Consider the following 20,733-nt stretch of genomic DNA (forward strand, 5'->3'; position numbering starts at 1 on the left):
GTGCGCCTGGGGGGCCTAGCGCGCCCAGGTGGGTTGTGCCCACCTGGTGCCCCCCTCTGATGTTTATTGGCTCCAGTATTTCGTAAATAATCCATAAAAAATCTCCGTGAAGTTTCTACTCATTTGGACTTTTGCAGAATAGTTGGCTTGATGTAGCTTTTGCAGGTCCAGATTTCCAGCCGCGGGAATTCTCCCTCTTGGTGTGTTCCTTGCAAATTATGAGAGAAAAGACATTAGAATTACTCCAAAAAGCATTATTATGGATAAAAACATTATAAATAGCAGTAAGAAAACATGATCCAAAATGGACATATCAACTCCCCCAAGCTTATACCTCGCTTGTCCTCAAGCCAAAACCGAAATCGAAAAACATGTCCACATGCTATGAGAGAGGTGTTGATAAAAACAAAATACGGACATGGAAGCATCATGTTGATTATTATAAAATCAACAACATTAAACATATGACTTTTATCATAGAACTTTTATCATATACTTATCATGAATAAGTAATAGTTCATCACACAATCGAAGTATAAAGCAAAAACTCTATTAGAAACCGACAAACTATGTTCTCAGTCAATTTTGCAACTACAATTTATCATCTTTTCAGGAAGGGTCACGTGTCAGAGCCTTTAGGCAAGTCCACATACTCAACCATCATATAGTCTTCCATGATTGCTAACACTCACCTCGTACCCATGAGCAAAATGTTTCAACCAGGCACATAGAAAGATAGGGTCTTATAGTTTCACCTCCCAACATACTCACCTCAAGGGTGATGTCAACAATAATAAGTCATGCCATCTATATTCAACTGGACATATGTGCCTAGATCTTTCCTCACCACATGATGCTTGCCAAAGGATAAAAATAAAAGGTATAGAAGGAAAACATTGACTCTTTGCATAAAAGTAAGTGCATAAAAATAAAGGATAAGCCCTTCGCAGAGGGAAGCAGAGGTTGCCATGCGCTTATTTGTTTGTATGCTCAATCCCTGAGTGCAAGAGAACATCATGTTCTATTGCCCCTTAAGATGACAACATTTATTATGCAGTCTGTCGCTTTTATTCTTTGTCATCCAAGTTTGTACAACGCTCAATTTCTCTTACACTAAATGATCTCACACTTTTAGAAGCAATTTTTATTGCCTTTTTGCACCGATGACAACTTACTTGAGGGATCTTGCTCAATCCCTAGGTAGGTATGGTGGACACTTGAAAAAGATTTGGGTTTAAGGGTTTTTGGATGCACAAGTAGTATCTCTAGTTAGTGCGGAATTTTTGGCTAGAAAAGATAGGGGGCAAGCACCACATGTTTAAGGATCTATGACAATATGACTTCTATGTGAATATAAACAAACATAAACCATTAAGTTGTCTTCCTTGTCCAACGTCAACAATTTTGGCATATAATATTTTGATGAGGGCTAACAATCACAAAATATTTCTAGGATAGTATATCTATATGTGAATCTTCTCTTCCCCTTGTTAATTCTTTCATGAGTTGCATCATTGACTAATGCTATGTTTGTCAATCTCTAATAAAATTTTGTACTTATATTTTTCCTTATGTGGTGCCATCACCTACCATAGGATTAGTATATAATCTTATTGATTTATTTCCTTTCTCTTTTTATTTATTTATTTATTTCTTTTCTTTATTTGCAACATGAAGGTAAAGAAAGCAAAAACTGAAACTAACTTTATTATATAACTTGCACACGATTAGAAGGATAGATCACTAAGAAAACTCTCTAAGAAGAAAGGATCGAACTAAACTTTTATTCATCTAAAGCAAAAGGGTCGAACTAAAATAAGTAAAAGCAAAAAGATAGTGGGATGATACGATACCGGGGCACCTCCCCCAAGCTTGGCGAAAGCCAAGGGGAGTGCCCATACTCGATACTCAATTTTCTTTTGGTGGTGAAGAAGATGATGGTGGTGATGAAGGAGAGATATTGTCCTCGGATTTCCGTGGCAATGGTGGTGGTGAGAAAGTGCATGGTTTCCCTTTTACTTCCTCCAGCTTCTGACGGAGAATAAAATTTTCCATCATCAACTCACAATTATCTATCTCGAGTTTTATTATCCTCTTGCATAATGCCTCCATGCTCTCATCCTTGAACCGGGAAGGAATCGATTCATCATCTTCTTCTTCGGAGGTCTAGCTATAGTGCTCCTCATCCCCATAGGACTTGGGGTTTGCGATGAGATCCGCAACATAGCTCTCACCCTCGGAGTTTTGGGAGGATATATTGTCAGATCTATACAGAAAACAGCAAGAGAAGAGAATAGAGGATTTCTTCACGATACGGTGATCAACAGGTTCGAGAAGTATATATAGATTTTTATCTTGGAGGACAAGCATACAGAAGAAAAATGGAGTACGGAGGGTGTCCCAGGTGGGCACAACCCACCTAGGCGCGCCAGGCAAGCCTGGCGCGCCCTGGTGTCTTGTGCCCGCCACGGGATGCTTCCTAGAAGTTTCTTTATTTCCAAAATTTTAAAATATTCCAAAACTGATAAAAAATATTTTAACGGATTTTTCGGAGTCTGTTTACTTACCGTATCACGTACCTCTTTATTTTCACGATTCTGGAGTGTTCCAGAAGGACTCTGTTATGTGTTCTTCCGGTGTCAAAGTTTGGATAATACTACTTTCAACATTGATAGGTGTACCTGGGATATAATGCTTTATTCGTTGCCCATTCACAACCTTCGGGTTAGTACCTTCGGAGTTATTTATTTTGATGGCTCCAGACCGGTAAACCTCCTCGATGATGTATGGGCCTTCCCATTTTAAGAGGAGCTTTTCTGCAAAAAAATCTAAAACGAGAGTTGTACAAAAGAACATATTCTCCAACTTTAAACTCACGCTTTTGAATTCTTTTGTTATGCCATCTTTTAACTTTTTCTTTGAATAACTTTGCATTCTCATTAGCTTCGGTTCTCCATTCATCTAAGGAGCTTATATCAAATAACCTCTTTTCACCAGCAAGTTTGAAATCGTAGTTGAGTTCTTTAACAGCCCAATATTCTTTATGTTCTAACTCAAGAGGCAAATGACAAGCTTTTCCATAAACCATTTTATAAGGAGACATACCCATATGATTTTTATATGCTGTTCCATAAGCCCAAAGTGCATCATCTAATTTCTTAGACCAATGCTTCCTCGACCTATTAACAGTCTTTTGCAAAATTAATTTTATTTCTCTATTGCTAAGTTAAACTTGACCACTAGACTAAGGATGATAGGGTGATGCAATTCTATGGTTGACATCACACTTAGCAAGCATCTTACGGAAAGCACCATGAATAAAGTGTGAACCACCATCAGTCATTAAATATCTAGGGACTCCTAACCTTGGGAAAATAACTTCCTTCAGAATTTTAATGGAGGTGATGTGATCAGCACTACTAGTTGGAATGGCTTCTACCCATTTTGTAACATAATCAACAGCAACCAAAATATGTGTATACCCATTAGAGGAAGGAAAAGGTCCCATGTAATCAAATCCCCAAACATCAAATGGTTCAACAACAAGTGAATAATTCATAGGCATTTCTTGACGCTTACCGATATTACCTATTATTTGACATTCATCACAAGAAGAGACAAACTTATGGGCATCCTTGAAGAGAGTAGGCCAATAAAATCCAGATTGCAATACCTTGTGAGCAATTCTATCTCCAACATGATGTCCTCCATAAGCCTCAGAGTGACATTTCCGTAGGATTTGTCCCTGTTCATGCTCAGATACACAACGTCTAATAATACAATATACTCCTTCTTTATAAAGATGTGGGTCATCCCAAAAGTAATGTCTTAAATCATTAGAAGAATTTTTTCTTTTGCTGGTATGTAAAGCTAGGTGGTAAATATTTAGCAACAATATAATTATCATAGTCAGCATATCAGGGAGTACTATTAGCAACATTTATTGCAGCTAACTGCTCATCAGGAAAACTATCATCAATAGGTAGTGGGTCATCAAGCACATTTTCAAGCCTAGACAAATTATCAGCTTCGGATCTCCGGACAACTTCCGAAGCAAGGAGTTAATCTTCGATATTGTCCCCTTCTGCAGTGTCTATCACGCACAGCTCGGACGAACTGCGTTTGCTCGATTCAACGCAGTACCACACTATGCTTATCTAAAACTCAAGATGCCCAGTCCATGCGGCATCATAACGGTCAATGGAAATACGGAACGCTCCCTCCGTATAGAAGAGCACACACCTGCCTTAGTAGCAGAAGTACAGAGCAGCCTTCTCAAGCAGAACCTTAATTCGGCTGCTGAGCCCACAAACACCGTTAAGAGGGTCCGAACTACTCTGCAGCAGGAGAGCTCGGCTCGTCAGGAGCTCGACTAGCAATCCGGCCTCTGTCTCAGTCCCGATCAAGTGGTGGCATTCGTGCCGCGCGTACATAACTACGCACTCAAAATACCATGGGCATCGACGGAGGCATAGATAGCTTGTGGTCCATAGTACGGCTCAACCGACATCGGATGCACACATACTTTCACTTTTACTTGTTTCCTTTTCAGGTCTCAATCCCACAGGCCCCATCTGGTGGTCTGGTCATCGGTCCTCTTGAAGGATAAACACACCAAGACGGCGAGAAACACAGACATACGGGGGCTTTTTAGGTGATTCCATTAACGATAACTCTACCTGTTTTTCAAGACCCACATACAGCTCTCCCTTGGTTTCGGCATGTCAAATAGCCTATTGCTTATCACCCTACCTGTATCAATGCGCCTTGACGTACTAATTAAATAACATTGAGAATAGTTTGCGGCTGGAGCTTTAGGACCCCAGCTTTTTACCTTTGCACCTTTTTTGTTTTCTTTCTCTTTTTTCTCTTAGCTTCCCTGTGGATAACCCTATCAGGTAGGACCCATACACTTCGGTACGTTTGACGTTTGCCAGGGGCTTCATAGCACCCCACATTACGGCAACAAAAGTCTGAACACTTTTTATAAGTATAGTTTGGCACCCCAAATTTAGCATTATATGCCTTGGCTCCGAATCATGTCTTTGGTCAATAGTTGGGTTGCCCGGCTCCTGTGCTTGCTACCTTACGTTCTGCTATATCGGCTAAGGTAGTAAAGGGAGAACTACTGCGATTGTGCCTTGGTTTACCCAAAGGAGCACCTCAGTAGAGAAAGCCAAAAACTGACTGTCATGATGCGGCGAGAGCCGGTCAGCTGTTCGGAGGTTACAAATCGTTGGAGATTTCTTCTGCACTACGCGAAGGATTGACACTTCCTGATCAGACGCTTATAGCACTCTAGTTCGGATACTAGGGGCTGCGCCCGTGTTTTTATTGCCGAACTCCTATGGCTAAGTGAGGGCATTACAGCCGCATAGTCTGGTTGCCTGGTTCGTTGCGCTAAACAACTCCTTCAAGGACCATCTAATTGGATCAAGATTGTTTAGATTCCATCCCGAACACCCCCGTACTACCTACGTGGGGGAAGAAGCCGATGACTGGTTAACCCTCAGATTTCATACAACATGGCCGCACAGGAAGTAAAAAAATTAAAAACATAACAAGCATTATATTGCACAATCAATTTGTTTTATCACACAAGGTAGAGGGAGCTCGAATACATTCATTCAAAGATAGTGTCTTTCGTACAATGATCCGCAACAATGCGGGACCCCTCCAAGACATCGCTGAAGTATCGCTCGGGTGTGCAGTGCTCCTTGCCTTCCGGCGGCCCCTCGGTCGCTAATTTGACAGCGTCCAGCTTCGCCCACCAGACCCTGCAATAGGAGAAGGCCAGACGTGCGCCCTTGATGCAGACGGACCGCTTGACGATGTCCAGTCGAGGACAGGCATCCACCAGTCGCTTCACGAGGCCAAAGTAACTGTCGGGTATAGCTTCGGCTGGCCACAACCAGATTATTAAATCCTTCATGGCCAGTTCGGCCACCCTACACAGCTCGACCATCTGTTTTAGTTGATTGCTGAAGGGCACCGGATGTTCTGGCGCAAGATATTGCGACCAGAACAGTTTCTCCGAGGAGCTCCCTTCTTCGGCTCGGAAGAACTCTGAGGCATCAGCCACACTGCGTGGCAGATCAGTAAAAGCCCCTGGAGAAGTCCGAATCCGAGTTAGTAAACGGTATTTCATCTTCACATTCTTGCTTTGCATATTGAATGCCTTACCCGCCGTGATCTTCCTGGCCTCCTGGATCTCCTGGAGGGCGCCCTGGGCCTCATTACAGGCTGCCTCCGCACTCTGACGAGCCTGGGCGAGTTCGGTCTCTTGAACTGATGCATCACGCTCCAAGGCCTCGCACTTCTTCACCGCATCGTCGAGATCCTGCTGGACCCCGTTCACCCGAGCCTTGAGCTTCTTCCGAGCGACCTGCTCCTTGACAGCCTTCCCTTCGGCTTCGGCCAGGGCCTTTTTCAGGGCCTCGACCTCGGTCATCGCCTTTGTACACATCATGGCATTTCGGTCACAGCATATCATTTTACCTTTTTTCGAATACATAACAGGTTATTACTTACCTTGTTTTTCCTAGAGCTGCCTCTTCACCTGGCCCAGCTCCTCCTCGGCCTCCGCCAGTTTTTGCTTCAGTCCGGAGACTTCGACAGTATGTGAGGCTGCAGCCAACAGCAACGCCTGTGCTTACATTTCTGAAAAATTCAGTTAGTTTCCTGCAATAGGAGATTGATCCTCTGTCCGGCTTTTTCTTTCCGAACATCGGACAGTGTCTCAGGGGCTACTGTCTACATTGGAATTTTCTCCTTTTTGTGTCGCTTACCTCAAAACCTGTCAGCAGGCTGCTATAGGCTTCGGTTAGTCCGCTCTTGGCGGACTGAACCCTTTCAATTACCATGCCCATAAGGACACGGTGCTCATCCACAATGGAAGCACCTCGCAGCACTTCCAGTAGATTGTCCGGTGCCCCTGGTTGGACAGGGGTCACCGGCGGAATAGGCATCCCCCCTTCTTTCAAAGAAGGTTGTGTGCCAGATTCCAGAGCCGCATCGGTCTCTGGAATTGAGTTCGGCTGAGGGCCGAAATGAATGCGCCCCCCCCACCAGTCTCCATGGGGATTGATGCCCCTGGTGTCTGGCGAAGGGGGTTTCGCCTTCTGGCGCCTCCTGAGCCTCTCCCCCTCCTGGAACAGTCCTTCGGGATAGCACCTCTGCATCGTCCTTGGCCTTGGGGGAGTGAGCGGCCTGTGGTGAATCGCTGGCCATCCCCTTTGATTCCAACGAACCTCGTGATGAGGATTGCTGGGAGCTGTCGTGGGCTAGACTGTAATAGCATAACTAATTATATCACTACAACAAAGAGGAAATACTCGGTTTATGGGCGGATATGAGTTTTAGCACTTACGATGCGGCCGGGGGCATAGTGCGGGGGCGTCTCTCCGGACTATTGTCGACATCCCACACAAAGTTATCCGCAAGGGAGCTCTTCCCTTTCTTGGACGTCTCCGCCTCCAGATTTGTGGAAGCCACCCTCTTCTTCCTCCCCTCATCAGGGGGAGGGTTGTTGTCGGTGTCAAAACCGGCGGATCTCGGGTAGGGGGTCCCGAATTGTGCGTCTAGGCCGGATGGTAACAGGAGACAAGGGACACAAAGTTTTACCCAGGTTTGGGCCCTCTTGATGGAGGTAAAACCCTACGTCCTGCTTGATTAATATTGATGATATGGGTAGTACAAGAGTAGATCTACCACGAGATAGAGGAGGCTAAACCCTAGAAGGTAGCCTATGGTATGATTGTTGATGTGTATGTTGTCCTACGGACTAAATCCCCTCCGGTTTATATAGATACCGGATAGGGTTAAGGTTACATAGAGTCGGCTACAATGGTAGGAGATCTACATATCCGTATCGCCAAGCTTGCCTTCGATGCCAAGGAAAGTCCCTCCCGGACACGGGACGAAGTCTTCAATCTCGTATCTTCATAGTCCAGGAGTCCGACTGAAGGTATAGTCCGGCTATCCGAATACCCCCTAATCCAAGACTCCCTCAGTAGCCCCTGAACCAGGCTTCAATGACGACGAGTCCGGCACGCAGATTGTCTTCGGCATTGCAAGGCGGGTTCCTCCTCCAAGTACTTCATAGAAGATTTTGAACACAAAGATAGTGTCTGGCTCTGCAAAATAAGTTTCCACATATTGCCATAGAGAGAATAATATTTACACCAATCTAATCTGCTGGCGTATTCCGTAGCGTGTCACACCACGGCCAAGCCTTTATTCGAGTCGTTTCATTATCCCACCTCAGCGCATTATGCGAGGCGGTTTCCTTGGCACGTCTTGTTAAAGCAGAGATCAAGTCCCCTTATCCCGGGATTCTCATCAATACGGGCGTGGGTAACCCAACCGCGCCATCGATTACGGCACTTGGAGATAAGCGAGTTTTACCAGTCTGGTGGGGACATGTAGTTGCGTCCACCCATATAAGGGGATAAAGATCCACCTTTTCACCTACGCCTTCTTCCTCCTTCGCCTATCCATTCTTTCGCACTCGAGCTCCAGCGCCCAAGTCCGCACTCCCCACCTCAACCTTCTCCGGCCATGTCCAGAGCGGGAGGCAAGTGGATGGTCTCCTCCGTCACGGAGGGACATATCAAAAAGCTGAGGAAGGCCGGATACCTGTCTAACGACATCGCGTACTGGCTCCCCGAAAAGGGGCAGCTCATCCCCACCCCTAGGCCCCATGAGAGGGTGGTGTTCCTCCCCCATTTCCTCTGCGGACTGGGCTTCCCTCTCCACCCATTTGTCCGGGGGCTCATGTTCTACTACGGCCTTGATTTCCACGATCTAGCCCCGAACTTCGTCCTCAACATCTTGGCGTTTATCGTTGTGTGCGAGGCCTTCCTCCGCATCCGCCCCCATTTCAGCCTATGGCTCAAGACTTTCAACGTCAAGCCGAAGGTGGTGCGCGGCAACCAGGCGGAGTGCGGAGGTGCCATGGTGGGCGAGATGGCCAACGTCCTCTGGCTCGAGGGCTCCTTTGTGGAGACCCTGAAGGGGTGGCAATCAGGGTGGTTTTATATCACCAAGCCACGCGACGCCGAATGGGTCACACCCCCTGAGTTTCGATCCGGACCCCCTACACGGCTCACCTCCTGGAAGGAGACGGGCCTGCCGTGGGGTAAGAAGGGAGAGCTGACCGGACTCCAAACATGCGTCCAAACCCTGGCGGACAAGAAGCTCAAACTTGTCAACGTAGTCCAGGTTATGCTCATCCGCTTGATCCTCCCGTGTCAACAACGGGCTTTCTACCTGTGGGAGTTCGACCCGGCGCGGCACCAAACTCTGAGCAGGCTCTTCGACACGACGTACGAAGATTCCTGGAAGGTGCTTTTCAAGGGCGCCGAGGATCCCGCATCCGCTACCGAGGATCGTGGATTCAGTGTGCAGCGTCATGCTCTCGCGGTAAGCTGTTTTTTCCTTTTACAAGGTATCAGTTCTTCATAGTTTGACTCCATGCGGGATCTAGGCTCCCTTACCTTTGACAGGATTGGCAGGTAATGTCCGGACAGATCAACTGTCCGGCTCCTTTGCCCAAAGGCCGAGCGGACGCTCGCTTGGCGAAGCTGCTGGTTCCGGCACCCTAAGTGGTGCCGGAGAAGAAGGCCGTGAAAAAGGCCGCGGGGACTCGAAAGAGTGCCCGGCGCCAGGAGGTGTCGGATTCATCATGCGACGAATCCAAGACGCACTCCTCCCGCGAAGACGAGGAGGAGGAAGAAGAGACCCCTCCCCCTCCATCGGGGGAAGGGAAGAAAACGAAGGCCTCCCCAACTGGGGAGGCCAAAGGGTCGAACAAGGGGAAAACCCTTCCTCCGGACTGCTCCACCGACGCTGACGGTGGCGGAGAGGAGTGGACGCCTAGGGCCAAGCCCCTGGCCAAATCGTAAGTATCCGGATACCAGAGTAATTCATAGTATTCGTTTATTGCACAGCTTTCCCTTACGTCGAATATGTTTATGCAGCTCACCCAAAGACCGGCTCGACGCGTCGTCGAGCGGCTCACTGGATTCGTCGGGTGTGAACTCGCTTCCGACGGCTTCCTCCCCCCGCCCTACGGACGACACCGAAGTGTTGTCCCAGCAGGTTCCAAGCCAGGAGGAGGTGGTCCTGGAGGCGTCGCAAGGCGACCTCTCGGACTCCAGGAGTAAAGGGGATGAAACCCCTCAGGGCTCCAAGTCCGGCTCTAGGCCGGACACCGCTCCGGAACCTTCAAAGGTTCCAGAGTCCGGCGGGGGACCTCCTTCCAAGAGGAGCAAGTCCACCGTGCCGGCGGCCCCCGTCCAACCAGAGGCACCAGACAATATGTTGGAGGCGCTCCAAGGCGCCTCCATCGACGAGGAGCACCGCGCTATTATGAGTGCGGTGGTCCAGAAGGTTCAGTCCGCCAAGAGCGGACTGACTGAAGCTTGTACTAGCCTTTTGGCAGGCTTTGAGGTAAGTAAAGAATGTGTAAATAATATTACCGCATAGACAGTAGCCCCTGATGCTCTGTTTGGCGTTCGGAAAGAAAAGCCGAATAGAGGATCAAATAAAATTCGCAGGAGTCTAACAAAAGGAGTCAATATGCGTATGCAGGCTTCTCTGCTTGCGTCCACCGCATTGACTGCAGAAGTGGACACGCTAAAGCAGAACCTCGAGCGGTCCGAGCAAGAGCTCGGTCGTGCCAAGAAGCAGCTCGAGGACAATGAAGGTAAGAAATACCATGTAAATATATATAAAAAGGTGCAATTGCAAAAAATGACAGGATTATCGTGGCTATTTTAGGGGCCACGTATGAAGTGGCGACCCTTAAGCAGGCGCTGGTCGAGGCCGAGAAGAGGGCGGCCTCGGAGCGCACCGAGCGAGAGAAGTATGAGGCCGAGGTTGGCAAGGTGCGGCAAGAGCTCCAGGCTCTCATGGAAAAACATGAGAGTTTGGAGCTTGACTCAAAGACGCGAGCGTCTGAGCTCGCGGTGGCTATTGAAAACGCCAAGTCTGCCAAGGCCGAATCCCAGAAGACCCTTCAGGAGTTGGATGAGGTGAAGAAGATACCGGCGGGTAAGGCATTCTTTATGCAAAGCAAACACATAAGCGTGAGTTACTTGTTACTTACCCGAATCCGGAGCTCTCCAGGAGCATTCGCAGATCTTCCCCGGAGTGTATCCGATGCCGCCACATTCTACCGAGCCGAGGAGGGAAGCTCGACAGAGAAGGTGTTCTGGTCTCAGTATACTGAGGCCGGACACCCCGTGCCCCTGAGCGACCAGCTGAAGCAACTGGTCGAGCTCCACAAGGCGGCCGAACAGGCCATGAAGGGCCTCATTGTTCGGCTATGGTCTGGAGGGGCTCTGCCTGGGAGCTATTTCGGGCTGGTGCGGCGGTTGGTGGAGGCCTGTCCAAGGCTCGAAGTCATCAAGTGCTCCGTCTGCATTGAAGGTGCCCGTAGGGCCCTTGCCCGTGCTAAGGTGCACTGGGGCAAGCTGGATGCTGAGAAGCTGGTGAAGGATGGGCCACCACCGAGGAAAGAGCATCGCAAGCCCGAGAATTACTATAAGGGTGTTCTGAAGGGTGCCCGCCTTGTGGCGGATGAATGTTCTAGGGATGTAATTTTTGAGTGAAACTTGCTCGTTTTATCCCGTGTGCTGAAAACTTGTTTATATGCGCTAAGCAATGCTGTTGGAATTTAAAATATTACCTTTTGTGCGGCTATTTATCAATTCTGAGAGATGGCGAGTCGTCGGCTTCTGCCCCCATGCCGCTAGTGCTGGGGTGTTCGGGGATAAACCTGAGCGCTCTTTTTCCCATGTTTGGGTCCTTCGAGGGAGGCGCTCAGCCCAACGAACAAGGCAATTGGACTATAATGCGTGAACACTCTCACTTAGCCATAGAATTATATAATTTTAAATTTCGGCGAAGCCCCTGGTATTCGGAAGACCGAGTTCGGGGCACTATCCACGCCTTGGCCGGACAGAGACGGCTCCTCGCCCTAAGCGGTATAAGTCTTTAGGGACTCGAAAAACCTCTCGAACAGCGACCAGCTCTCGCTTCATCATGACAGAAAGTTTTAGCTTTCTCCACTGAGGTGCTCGACCCAGCTCAGCTGGGGCACAATCGCAGTGGTTCTCCTAGTGCTACCTTAGCTGATATAGCGGAACGTAAGGCACAAAAACATAGGAGCCGGGCAAACCCAACTATTGACCCAAGACATGATTCGGAGCCAATGCATATAATGCTATAAGTTCGGGGGGGGGGGGGGGGCGCACTTGTTAAAGTGTTCGGACTTCTCACACCATATTGAGGGGTACTAAAGCCCCTGGCGTATTTTGGCCGTACCAACGTGTACGGGTGCAACATGTCGTTAAGGAACATACATAAAAAAAAGAAAAAAGGTAATGCAAAAATATACGGAAGCTATGCATTGTTTATTAAAAAGGGCTGCGATCAAAGCAGAACGATACAAATAATGCGATAAGTGGAAGGTTGGACTAGTTAACATGTCCGTTCTAGGGGCAAGCTGCGGAATAATATGCGGAACAGGTATACTGCTCGTGATAGAGACCACCTGGGAGTTCCGTACTGCGGCGTGGCTTGTCTGCTTCCCTGGTTCTTGCATCGTTTGTGCGGCAATTGAACTGCCGAACAGGCCTTCCGAAGGATGGAGTCCTGAAAGTAAGAGAAAGATAAAAAAATTGGCAGCCTCTGGTATGGTTTAAGCCGTATTTTTGGGCGTGCCGTGATGGTGCCCCTCCCCTGTACCCATGGTATCTCTAGGGCGTAGTTATGGACGCGAAGTACTGGCATCGCCTTTTTGCGAGGGTTGGAGTTGGGGCTGCATTGATACGCCTGCTCGGATCGTGCCAGGCGGTCTTGTTGTAGGTTACGCCGGGCGCGCTTGACGGTTTCCGGTCGTTTTGTGGCTGGACTGGAGAACTTCCTGGAGAGGCTGCTTTGTACTTCCGCTGCAAGGGCCACCGAGTGCTCATCCGTTCGGAGGGAGTGTTCGGTGTTTCCATTGACCGTAATTACTCCTCGAGGGACCGACATCTTGAGCTTAAGGTATGCGTAGTGCGGTACCGCATTGAACTTAGCGAATGCGGTTCGCCCGAGCAATGCGTGATAACCACTGCGAAACGGGACTATGTCGAAGATTAACTCCTCGCTTCGGAAATTATCCGGAGATCCGAAGACCACTTCAAGTGTGACTGAGCCTGTACAGTTGGCCTCTACACCTGGTATTACGCCTTTAAAGGTCATTTTGGTGGGTTTAATCCTCGAGGGATCTATGCCCATTTTGCGCACTGTATCCTGGTAAAGCAGGTTCAGGCTGCTGCCGCCGTCCATAAGGACTCTAGTGAGATGAAACTCGTCAATGATTGGGTCTAGGACCAATGCGGCGAATCCGCCATGATGGATGCTAGTGGGATGGCCCCTTCGGTCAAAGGTGATCGGGCAGGAGGACCATGGGTTGAACTTTGGGGCGACTGGCTCTACCGCGTATACGTCCCTTAACGCGCGCTTCCGCTCCCTTTTGGGGACGTGGGTTGCGTATATCATGTTCACCGTCCGCACTTGTGGGGGAAAACCCTTCTGTCCACTGTTGTTCGGCGGCCGGGGCTCCTCGTCGTCATCGCTATGCAGACCCTTGTCTTCATTTTCAGTGTTTAACTTGCCTGCCTGCTTGAACACAAAACAATCCCTGTTGGTGTGATTGGCCGGCTTTTCGGGGGTGCCATGTATCTGGCACGAGCGGTCGTGTATTCGGTCCAAACTGGACGGGCCCCTAGGATTCCTTTTGAATGGCTTTTTCCGCTGACCGGATTTAGAGCCTCTGAATCCGGCATTAACTGCCGTATCCTCAGCATTGTCGCCGTTAATGCGGCGCTTCTACTTGTTGCGACGCAACCTACCACTACTATCCCTGGTGTCCGAATTACCAGGGTTTTTGGTCATATTGTTGCTACGAGCAAGCCAGCTGTCTTCTCCCACGCAAAAGCGGGTCATGAGTGTCGTGAGTGCTGCCATAGATTTCGGCTTTTCCTGTCCAAGGTGCCGGGCCAGCCATTCGTCATGGATATTGTGCTTGAAGGCTGCTAGGGCCTCAGCGTCCGGACAGTCGACTATTTGATTTTTCTTTGTTAGGAACCATGTCCAGAATTGCCTGGCCGATTCCTCTGGCTGCTGAATTACGTGACTTAGGTCATCAGCGTCTGGGGGTCGCACATAAGTGCCCTGGAAATTGTCGAGGAATGCGGCTTCCAGGTCCTCCCAACAACTGATTGATCCTGTTGGCAAGCTGTTAAGCCAATGCTGAGCTGGTCCTTTAAGCTTGAGTGGGATGTATTTGATGGTGTGGAAATCATCGCCGCGGGCCATGTGGATATGAAGGAGATAATCCTCGATCCATACCGCAGGATCTGTTGTGCCATCATATGATTCGATGTTTACGGGTTTGAAACCCTCGGGGATTTGATGATCCATTATTTCGTCTATAAAGCAGAGTGGGTGTGCGGCACCTCTGTACTGGGCTATATCATGACGTAGCTCCAATGAGCCTTGTCTACTGTGTTCGGCCCCGCCGAATTTGTGCCCGGCGTGACGGTTACTGTCTCGAGCCATGGGGCGCCCACGCGATCTGTAGATCGATCTTGTTTGCCTTGCCTTGTCCTCCAACATGTCTCGTAAGTCTGGCGCATATTCCCGTGCCATGGTACGGGGTGCAGCTTGAGTGGAGGGCCGAGAGGCCTCTCTGTCGCGACCACGAGGTGGCCGGTCGGCCGCATCAAGTGCTTCCTCCTCTAATCGGGGTAGCAACCTGCGCTTTGGGTAGCTCTTGGAGGGGCGTTCGAGTTTATGCGCTTCGGCCGCAAGGACTTCGGTCCATCTGTCAACTAGCAAATCTTGATCAGCTCTCAGCTGTTGCTGTTTTTTCTTGAGGCTTCTTGCCGTGGCCATAAGCCTGCGTTGAAAATGCTTTTTCTCGACGGGATCCTCTGGCAAGACGAATTCGTCGTCGTCGAGGCTTGCCTCGTCTTCGGAGGGAGGCATATAATTATGGACCTCGACCTCTCTGTCTGCCGCTCTCTCATGAGGGTTGGTTTCTCCATCCTCCTGTGCTAAATCTTGCTGGAGGGGGTTTTCTTCGGCGCTTTCCGGAGTATTATTATCTCCCGTGCTGGAATCACCTTGTTTGTTTTGGCGGGATTTTGAGCGGCGCCGCTGATGCCGGCGCTTAGGCTGTTTCTTGGAGGGGTCATCCTCCGCTGTTTCATCGCCATCTCCCTCTTTTGGGGTGTCCACCATGTATATGTCATACGATGAGGTGGCTTTCCAGGGCCTAGTAGGCGCTGGTTCTTCATCATCTCCTTCATCGGCGTCCATACCGTCGATGTCTTCGGAGTCGAAGTCGAGCATGTCGGTTAAGTCGTCGACAGTGGCTACAAAGTGGGTGGTGGGTGGGCTTTGAATTTCTTCATCGTCCGTACCCCAACCTTGCTGACCGTAGTCCGGCCAGGGCTCTCCTGATAAAGAGAGAGACTTCAGTGACTTTAGGATATCGCCGAAAGGCGAGTGCTGAAAGATGTCCGCGGCAGTGAACTCCATGATCGACGCCCAATCGGATTCGATCGGTAGGCGCGTGGAGGGTTCGGAGTCCGGAGAGGAGTCCGGCTCCTTGGAGTCACGAGTCTCGCAGAGTACGGGGCTGGTGCTTGGCTCAATCGCCGTTGGGGTCGCGGTCCCCGAGGTGGCGTCCAACCGCCCATCCTCGATCGGCGCAGTTGGCTCCGAATTAAGGGTCGGAGCCGATACAGGTGCGGCCTCCGGGGCATTGTTCGGCGGTAGAGCTAAATCATTCTCGTCGTGACAGTGCGGCGCGCTTGGCAGTGGCTCGAATCCATCGAAGATCATGTCACCGCAGATGTCAGCCGTGTAGTTTAAACTGCCAAATCTGACCTGATCGCCAGGGGCGTAGCTTTCGATCTGCTCCAGACGGCCAAGCGAATTGGCCCGCAGTGCGAAGCCGCCGAAGACGAAGATCTGTCCGGGGAGGAAGGTCTCACCCTGGACTGCATCACTATCGATGATCGTAGGAGCCATCGAGCCTGACGGCGACGACACAGAGGAACTCTCAATGAAAGCACCAATGTCGGTGTCAAAACTGGCGGATCTCGGGTAGGGGGTCCCGAACTGTGCGTCTAGGCCGGATGGTAACAGAAGGCAAGCGACACGAAGTTTTACCCAGGTTCGGGCCCTCTCAATGGAGGTAAAACCCTACGTCCTGCTTGATTAATATTGATGATATGGGTAGTACAAGAGTAGATCTACCACGAGATCGAGGAGGCTAAACCCTAGAAGCTAGCCTATGGTATGATTGTTGATGTGTATGTTGTCCTACGGACTAAAACCCTCCGGTTTATATAGACACCGGATAGGGTTAGGGTTACATTGAGTCGGTTACAATGGTAGGAGATATACATATCCGTATCGCCAAGCTTGCCTTCCATGCCAAGGAAAGTCCCTCCCGGACACGGGACGAAGTCTTCAATCTCGTATCTTCATAGTCCAGGAGTCCGGCTGAAGGTATAGTCTGGCTATCCGAACACCCCCTAATCCAGGACTCCCTCAGTTGTTCTCCTCCTCCTCCTCATCGTCGTCATCTTCAGCGGCGGAGGAGAGGGTCTTTTCTTCGAACGTCGCATCCGAAGCGCCCTTGTGGCGGGGGCCACTTCAGACCCCATTGGCCTTCCCTGTGTCCTTCTTCTCCGGCGCCTTATAGGGCGCCGACACCAGCATCTTCGCTAAACGCGGGATGATCGGTTCTTCAGGCAGTGGAGCCGGACAGTGGATCCGCTTCGCCTTCTCCATCCACTCTTGAGGAAGCCATGATAATAAAAGCTTAGATATCATCCTTGAAACAAGCAAGTAAAGGATGCAGTAAAGATTTACCTTGTTGGCAGAGCGATTAACGTTGTACCCATGGTCCGAGGTTGTGGCCAGCGGTGTCTCGTTGCCCTTGAAGAGCAACTTCCAAGCGTCTTCAGGGGTTGTTTCAAAGAGCCTCTCTAGGGTTTGGTGCTTCTTCGGATTAAACTCCCGTAGAGAATGGCTTCGGCTTTGGTAGGGGAGAATTCGGCGAACTAGCATCACTTGGATTACATCGACAAGTTTGACTTCCTTGTCCACCATGCTTTGAATGCGCGTTTGCAACGCTGTCAGCTCGTCTGACGAACACTAGTTTGGGCTCTTCTCAACCCAGGAGGTGAGTCACATGGGAGCTCCGGAGTTGAATTCGGTAACCGTGGCCTAGGTGGCATCGCGGGGTTCTGTAACGTAGAACCATTTTTCTGTCATTCCTTGACAGACTCCACGAAAGTGCCTTTTGGCCAGGAGACGTTGGCCAGCTTGCTCACCATGGAGCCTCCGCACTCCGCATGCTAGACATCCACCACCTTCGGCTTCACATTGAAGATTTTGAGCCACAACCCGAAGTGGGGTTGAATGCGGAGGAAGGCTACACACACGATGATGAACACCGAGATATTGAGAAAGGAGTTCAGGGATAGGTTGTGGAAGTCTATCCCATAGAAGAACATCAGCCCGCGGATGAAGGTGTGGAGTGGAAACCCTAACCCACAGAGGAAATGAGGGATAAATACTACCCTCTCATTTGACTTCGGCGTGGGAACGATTTGTGCATGGGCTGGAAGGCGGTGGGCGATTCCCTTCGCCAGATACCCGGCCGCCCGAAGCTCGGCGACGTCCTCCTCCTTGACGGAGGAGGCCATCCACTTGCCTTGACCTCCGGATCCAAACATGGTTGGGTGCTTGCTCTAGTGCGAAACAGATGAGAACTTGGGCGCTGGACCTCAAGAGCGGAAGGACAGAGGAAGAGAGAAGGCGTGGGTGAAGAAAAGGGATTCTTATCTCCTTATAAAGGCAGTGAATATTGAACGCCTCCCCACTCGCCTTGAAATTCGCCTACTCCCAAGGACTGTATAAACGACGCAGTTGGGTTACCCATGCCCGTATTGATGAGGATCCCGCAATAAGGGGACACGATCTCTGCTTTGACAAGATGTGCCAATGGAAATCACATCTCGAAACATGGGCTGGCAGACAAAACGGTTCAATATAGTGACCGGGCAGATGTGATGTCATGTTGTAAAAAAGTTGTCAGCGGATTGGACTCGTGGAATATTATATTCTCTCTACGGTTGTGTGTGGTGTTTCATTATAGGTCCGGACACATTCAAATATGTCCGAAGACTATCCTGGAGTTCGGAGGGAGGAACCTGCCTTGCAATGCCGAAGACAGATCTACGCGTCGGATATGTTGTCATTAAAGCCAGGTTCAGGGGCTACTGAGGGAGTCCTGGACTAAGGGGTCCTCGGGCGTCCGGCCTACTAGCCATGGGCCGGACTGATGGGCTGTGAAGATACAAAGACCGAAGACTGCACCCATGTCCGGATGGGACTCTCCTTGGCGTGGAAGGCAAGCTCGGCGACCAAATATGTAGATTCCTTTCTTTATAACCGACCTTGTGTAACCCTAGATCCTCCCAGTGTCTATATAAACCAGAGGACTTAGTCCGGAGGACTCATTATCATAACCATACAAGCTAGGCCTCTGGGTTTAGCCATTATGATCTCGTGGTAGATCAACCCTTGTAATACTCATATCCATCAAGATCAATCAAGCATGACGTAGGGTATTACCTCCATAGAGAGGGACCGAACCTGGGTAAAACATTATGTCCCCTGTCTCCTGTTACTATCGACCTTAGACGCACAGTTCGGGACCCCCTACCCGAGATCCGCCGGTTTTGACACCGACACCAAGCCAATGCTTTTCCCTTCAAAGATAAAGGGAAAACCTTTTTCATCACTTCATCCCTGGCTAAACATGCAAGCTTAAACAATCCACAAATTTGTTCGACATATATCAAGTGCATATCAGGATGTTCGGTTCCATCTCCTGCATAAGGATTAGCTAGCAATTATTCTATCATACCTGAAGGAATTTCATATTCAATATTTTCAGTAGGTGCAGTAGGTTGAGGGATTGCTAATTGTGGTTCCGGACGAGGTGAAGATACCCCGAACAAACCCCTGAAAGGATTGTTTTGCATAATAACAAGTGACAATATATTTCAGCACACTATATAAATGTTTCCTTACCAAATTACACTTACCAAAGGCGCTTCACTCCCTGGCAACGGCGCCAGAAAATAGCCTTGATGACCCACAAGTATAGGGGATTAATTGTAGCTCTTTTCGATAAGTAAGAGTGTCGAACCCAACGATGAGCAGAAGGAAATGACAAGTAGTTTTCAGTAAGGTAATGTCTGCAAGTGCTGAAATTGTAAGTAATGGAGTAGTTTGATAGCAAGATAATTTGTAATGAGCAAGTAACAATAGTAGTAACAAAAGTGCAGCAAGGTAGCCCAATCCTTTTGAGGCAAAGGACAGGCTAAAATGGTCCCTTATGACAAGCAAAACATTCTTAAGGGCACACAGGAATTTCATCTAGTCATTTTCATCATGTTGGTTTGATTTGTGTTCGCTACTTTGATAATTTGATTTGTGGGTGGACCGGTGCTTAGGTGCTGTTCTTACTTGAACAAGCCTCCTACTTATTATTAACCCTCCCGCAAGCATCCGCAACTATGAGAAAAGTATTAAGAATAAACTCTAACCATAGCATTAAACGTTTGGATCCAATCGGTCCCTTACGAAATAGTGCATAAACTGGGGTTTAAGCTTATGTCAATCTCGCAACCCACCATCTAATTTCTACTCCACAATGCATTCCCTTAGGCCCAAATATGGTGAAGTGTCATGTAGTCGACGTTCACATGACACCACTAAGGGAATAACAACATACATACTATCAAAATATCAAACACATATCAAGTTCACATGATTACTTGCAACATGATTTCTCCCGTGACCTCAAGAACAAAAGTAACTACTCACAAATGATAAACATGTTCATGATCAAAGGAGTATTAAATAGCATAATGGATTTGAACATATAATCTTCCGCCAAATAAACCATATAGTAATGAACTACAAGATGTAATCAACACTACTAGTCACCCACAAGCACCAATCTGTAGTTCCGGTAACAAGATTGAACACACGAGATGAACTAGGGTTTGAGAGGAGATGGTGTTGTTGAAGATGTTGATGGAGATTGCCCTCCCCAAGATGGGAGAGTTGTTGGTGATGATGATGACGATGATTTCCCCTCCAGGAGGGAAGTTCTAGGGAAAAAGTGCTCCTGCCAAGTTCCGCCTCGAGGCGGCGGTGCTTCATCCCGAAAGTCTCCTCCTTATGTTTTCTAGGTCAAAATGACTTATCACTACAAAAAAATACACTTCCGTGATGATACGTGTTTGTCATAGTAGGTCATGTTTTCTGCCATGCATGTACATCCATGACAAATTTATGACAGAATCAAGATAGTCATACCTATGCTGTCGTAGAAGTGTTCCATGACATTGCCAGAATTATCATCACAAAAGTGTCCACTTCCATGACGATAAATTGCGCGTCACAGAAGTGCTTTCGCCAAGGGTGACCGACACATGGCATCCACCGTAACGGAACGCCGTTAAGCTATCGGGTCGGATTTTGGATCCGATAAGCCACGACCAATGCTGATTTTCCACGTGTAAAATTCTCATCGGCTGATGGATCAACGCGTCAGCTCTACGTTGCCACAGGTGTCACTTA

This window comes from Triticum urartu, chromosome 1, assembly GCF_003073215.2.
Source record: "Triticum urartu cultivar G1812 chromosome 1, Tu2.1, whole genome shotgun sequence".
NCBI classification, from domain to species: domain Eukaryota; kingdom Viridiplantae; phylum Streptophyta; class Magnoliopsida; order Poales; family Poaceae; genus Triticum; species Triticum urartu.